Here is a 5,478-nt window from a genome sequence, read left to right as displayed (position 1 = left end):
AAAAATCTCTCAATCAGAACTCAGACCCAGCATTTATATATTTCATGGCATCCTCACACACTTAGCAATACAGCAAGCTTCATATTCCCTACTCCCAGCTTGCATGCACTATAAACTATTCTACCTTGGGAACCACATCACCCAGATTGCTTCTGGCTCACTGATACACATTTTCTTTACCAGAAGAAATATATACTTATTAATTTAACATTAAGTATTCCCCTTCAATCAGTTTTATGATCAGCATTTGAATTACAGTTGATGAGGTTTTGAACCCTGGATAGGATAATCTCATTGAAGCTATTGCCGTCTTCTGCATTGTATAGTGGAGAAACTGTCAATACCCCAGCCACACACAGCACTGTGTGTTGGCCTCCCTGCTCTGTAACAGGAATCCGATTTTTTTCTAACCAAGATTTAAGGCTGGACTTCCTTTGTTCAAGTTCTTCATTGCTGTAGACCTTGGCAGCTGGAGGCATGAATAAGGCAGAGAGTTTCTCAGTTGTATTGTTTTCGCCTTCATTGATTAGTTCCACTGTCTGAATTGCATAGCCCATAATAGTCACAATAGACACCTTCCCAGTGTCCACAAAGTTTACCAGAACAATGCTTCCCAAAACAGGGTCAACAGTAAAGACCCAGCCTTGATATGCATTTTTTCATCTGCAGTGACTTTTACCTCTTTGTTCAGATATTTTTCCCATTCCAAAGGTTCTTTGGTAATCCACCCATTCATATTCACTGCACAAATGCTCGCCCAATCAAGAAATTCAAAGGCACTGGCTCAAGCCACTCACCTCCTTACTCCTCTTTGTGTAGGTAAAGATGTCCCAAATTCAAAAGTGGCAGGAGCTAACTAAAGGCAGACGGTCTTAAATCCCATGAAAACATACTGCTGAGCATTACTAGGACAGCTATTGTTAAGGCCCTGACCAGTGATGGAATTAAAAATATTGAAGATGATGATATTCTTATAATGAATACTCTTTATCGTATCTCATGTCCCTTTCATCTCACACTTTCTTCTGATTCAGAAGTTGAAGATGGTGTAAGTCTGCATCTCTTGCTTTCCCCTTTCATCACTCTACAACCTTTCTCCTTTGAGATATTCAAAAAGTAAAATCTGGACAGGCAGTGGGAAAATAGAAAGATGACAGTTGAAGATGAAGACACAACACTCCCATTTAATCTTATACTCATGGATGCCATTGTTTGTTTATAGGATAACATAGAGGCAGGATGTACACATAGTGAGATACCAAGCCCAAATGGCCTACAGCCAGAGCAGGGGAGAAAGATAGCACAAATACCAGTTCACTGGATGTTGAGGTTGCACGCAAGTTCTGATGCAGTAATTCCAAATGTAAACATATAAACTTCAACTGGGGAGCTTGCCAAAAGAGGCTTATAGGTACACGCACAGATATGCTCAGTCCACTGGGCAGCCTGCTAGTGAGCTCATATCAAAGAAGAGTCCAGCACCATCTTGGCACAGGATATTTCCGTTGTGAAACTGGTGGCAACTTACGCACCAAACTATACTTCAGTATCTAATAGCCAATATTACAGCCTCTGTTGCAGCAGAAACAATAACCACCTGACATCTAAGTGCTGCAGTGGAACCTCAGGCTCCTATCATACAAGGTCAAACTGCTGCCTTCCTGGCTGTGGATTACAGCATTCAAATTGGCTTGCAGTGTGTCGCAACAATCCAATGATCTATTCACTAGGATCACTGAAGGGCCGCCCTGGGGCTCACTCTCAGGAAGACAGCATTCATGCTTCCACCCTTGCCAAAGCCTGTCAGTCAGCCAGTAACTTTGGTTAGGCCGCATTTGGAGTATTGCGTGCAATTCTGGTCACCAAAATACCAGAAGGACGTGGAAGTTTTGGAGAGAGTGCAAAGAAGGCTTACCAGGATGTTGCCTGGTTTTGAGCGTGTAGGCTATGAGGAGAAATTGAATAAATTAGGATTGTTTTCACTGGAAAGACGGAGGCTGAGGGAGACCTAATACAGATGTACAAAATTATAAGAGGCATAGATGGGGTGGTTAGTCAGAGACTTTTTCCAAGGGTGGAATTGTCAATTTCAAGGGGGCACAGGTTCAAGGTGAGGTGGAAAAAGTTTAAGGGAGATGTGTGGGGTAAGTTTTTCACACAGAGGGTGGTGGATGCCTGGGATGTGATGCCAGAGGAAGTGGTGGAAGCAGGCACACTGGCAACACTTAGGTATCTGGATTGGCACATGAATAGGGAGGGAATAGAGAGATACGGACTGAAAAAGAGCAGGTTTTTTTTTTAGTTTAGTTAGGGCATCATAGTCGGCATAGGCTTGGAGGGCCGAAGGGCCTGTTCCTGTGCTGTACTCTTCTTTGTTCTTTGGGTGGTTAGTTTACATTTGTATGTAATGTGGCATTATTTTATTCATAAATCAATAGTCATAAAATCCTACAGCGCAGAAAGAAACCATTCAGCCCATTGAGTCTGCACCAACCACAATCCACCCAGCCCTATCCCCATATATTTACCTACTAATCCCTCTAACTTATGCATCCCAGAACACTAAGGGGCAATTTAGAGTGGCCGATCAACCTAATCCGCACATCTTTGGACTCTGGAAGGAAACGGGAGCACCCAGAGGAAACCCATGCAGACACAGGGAGAATGTGCAAACGCCACACAGACAGTGACCCAAGCCGGAATTCGGACCCAGGTCCCTGGAGATGTGAAGCAGCAGTGCTAATCACAGTGCTACCATCCTGCCCTTGTTTGCAATGTCTGGTTTGTGGTGGTTTTTATTGCATTGTAGAAGCAGATGCTGCAATGGTCAGTGAAAGAGTGAAGGTAGGGTAGAGGGGTGGTGGTGGGGGGGGGGGGGGAGGCGGGGCGGTGTGGTGATGTTTCCACTCCTGTTCCTGTCAGTCAGGATAATTGACAGAAGTGGAAAATCTCATGAGATGTCCAAATGACGTTTCACACCAAGGTAAAAGTGTGACATGATTGCCTGATTGAAATCTTCACATGTGTGCTGGCAAGAATAGGGCTGTCTAGATTGCTTTCCTCCCTTTCTGTTGCTTCACAGTCATGCTCCTTGTGGTATTGCTGATGGCAAGGGCCATTTACCCATGATGGTGAAGTCGTGCAGACCATCGTGAAACATGACTCACACTATGACAAGTATGGCAGATCTCTTGTCACACAGTTCTGAATATGAAAGAGTTGTTTCAACATGTCAGCGGTCTGTTCTGTCACATTTTAGTGGCAGTTTGTCTTCCACTCTGCACGCTGCCCACATGTGCACACATTCCACACTTAAGTTGTCAGCCTGTGGTCAGTAAAGAGCCTTGGTTAGCTATAGCCAGCCTGTGGTTTGCCATTGTGGCTCAATGTAGCTGATACATTGGACTGCCACACAATGGAAGTATTAAGACACCAGGCATTGAGCTGTATGATCACTACCTATGATCAGACATCAGTTGATCATGAGAGCGTGGAATCCATTTCTGTTCTGGTATAGGATAGGCAGGTAGTGCTGCAAATTGTTGTGTGTGCAATCAGGACAAAGAACAAAGAACAAAATCAGCCCGGGAAACAGGCCCTTCGGCCCAACGAGCCCACGCCGCCATCTCAACACCACCAGTCCCCCTCTCCACCCATGACCCCTGTCTAATGTTTTATGGCCATCCAGATTGAGGGAAACTGATTTAGGGACAATTTATTCCTGCCAATCAGCCTAACAGCGCATCTTTGGGGTGTGGGAGGAAACCGAAGCACCCGGAGAAAACCCACGCAAGCACAGGGAGAATGTGCAAACTCCCACAGACACCGGCCCAAATCCATGTGTCTGCACAGCAATCAGCAATAGTCACTGAGCTGTCATCTTGCCCAGTATCTGGTCCAGTTTAGGCACACACTAACGACATGAAGCACTAGGCCAATCTCGAACAACCAAGAGCAGCCCCAGTACGACCCATCGCGTGTATGCCCCTCGTTGGACAATGTTACTGTGCACCGCAGGCAGCCTGCAATTCCAGTAAAGTCATGTGCATGCTCCACCTCCTTCAGTGAACCTAAATACTGACCCTTACACAACAGCAGACAGCAATCTGAGATGTTGCAAATATCTCCAACACCAGGTTGGAAGGAGCGATGGCCACGGTCAACATCACAATCACTGGCAATGTGGACTTTGCTCTGCTGTGAGGTTGCAGCTGTGGCTTCAACAGGGGAAGAATTTCAGTGAGCAAGTCTTCACTTAGGCACAGACACCTCACACATTGCTCCTCACTGAGATTCAGACAGGAGAATTGTTCCCTGACCATCTTTGGCAATTATGGCCACCTGCTGACAGTCCTTCTCCCCTTTCTCCCTCTTCTAGTAACTTTCCCTACTCTGCATGACCCCTGTTCATTCCCCAAGTCATACTAGATTTCAAAGGAATACCTACTTTTCCACCCAAGTCAGAAAGCAACTGATATGTACACAAGACTTGAGATCATCAAAAATTTCTTCAGCAGATGCTATATCTCTTTTTGTAGCTTCCTTTGGCAAATTGAAATAGAAAGAATCAAACACTTGTAGAATCAAAGTAATAACTAGAAAAAAATCAATCAGTAACTTGTTAATGAGCCATTTAATAGCTCTGAGGGGGTACTTCCTGCTACTGAATGTGTGCTCAGTTGTGCAAGAAGAGTTCAAAATGGCATTGCTGTCATCAAATCAATGAATCATGTCATGAACTGCTTGGTCTACATACTTCTGACTGACATTCACTGGACGGGCTAATGCCCTCACCAATAAGGCATCTGACATAATTTACCTCATGTGTGCATGTATAGCTCCAAAATGATATCCATGGCATAGGGACATATGTACTTTCCAAAAATAGATGCAAAAAATCCCAATTTCTCATACATGGAGCACAAAAGCAACAAAGTTTGGCAAAACTCTGATAAATTATTACCTGGATTTTAATTGGAGTATTGTGTCCAAATGATTTTAGAAAGGGTGTCAAGGCATTGGATACGGAGGGAATTTACCAGAATGGTACAAGTGATGAGAGATTTCTATTATTTGGAGAGAATAGAGAAGTTGGGATAGTTCCATTTACAGATAAGAAGGTTAAGGAAATTTAATAGAATTGTTCAAAGCTATCAGAGATTTTGACAGAGTAAATGAGGGAAATCTATTTGCACTGGTAACCAAAGCATACAGATTTTAATAAATTAGCATAAACGCTAGGATGGATCAGATAAATTCTTCTGCTGAATTGCATTTTCTGAAAAGGTAGTGAAAGAAAACTGAATAATAATTCTGAAAACTGTGTCAAGATCGCTAATTAAAAAGGAAACATTTTACAGCTATGGGAAATGAGTGGGAGATTGTTCACAAAGAGCTCTTTCAGGGAGTTGACACAATTACAGTAGAAAAAATGGCCTCTTTCTGTGCTATATGATTCTGTCATCTGGCTAACACTGC

The 5,478-nt window shown here is 43.6% G+C and overlaps 1 pseudogene; it reads right to left on the bottom strand.

The window, feature by feature from the left end:
* Positions 1 to 224: 224 nt before the first annotated feature.
* LOC145352986 (gem-associated protein 6 pseudogene) lies at positions 225 to 757 on the bottom strand (annotated as a pseudogene).
* Positions 758 to 5,478: the final 4,721 nt, after the last annotated feature.

The sequence above is a fragment of the Carcharhinus amblyrhynchos genome, chromosome 15, assembly GCF_965287045.1.
Source record: "Carcharhinus amblyrhynchos chromosome 15, sCarAmb.v2.hapA, whole genome shotgun sequence".
Lineage (NCBI taxonomy): Eukaryota > Metazoa > Chordata > Chondrichthyes > Carcharhiniformes > Carcharhinidae > Carcharhinus > Carcharhinus amblyrhynchos.
Note: the sequence above shows the minus strand (reverse complement) of the source record. Positions and strands in the feature narration are given on the sequence as shown.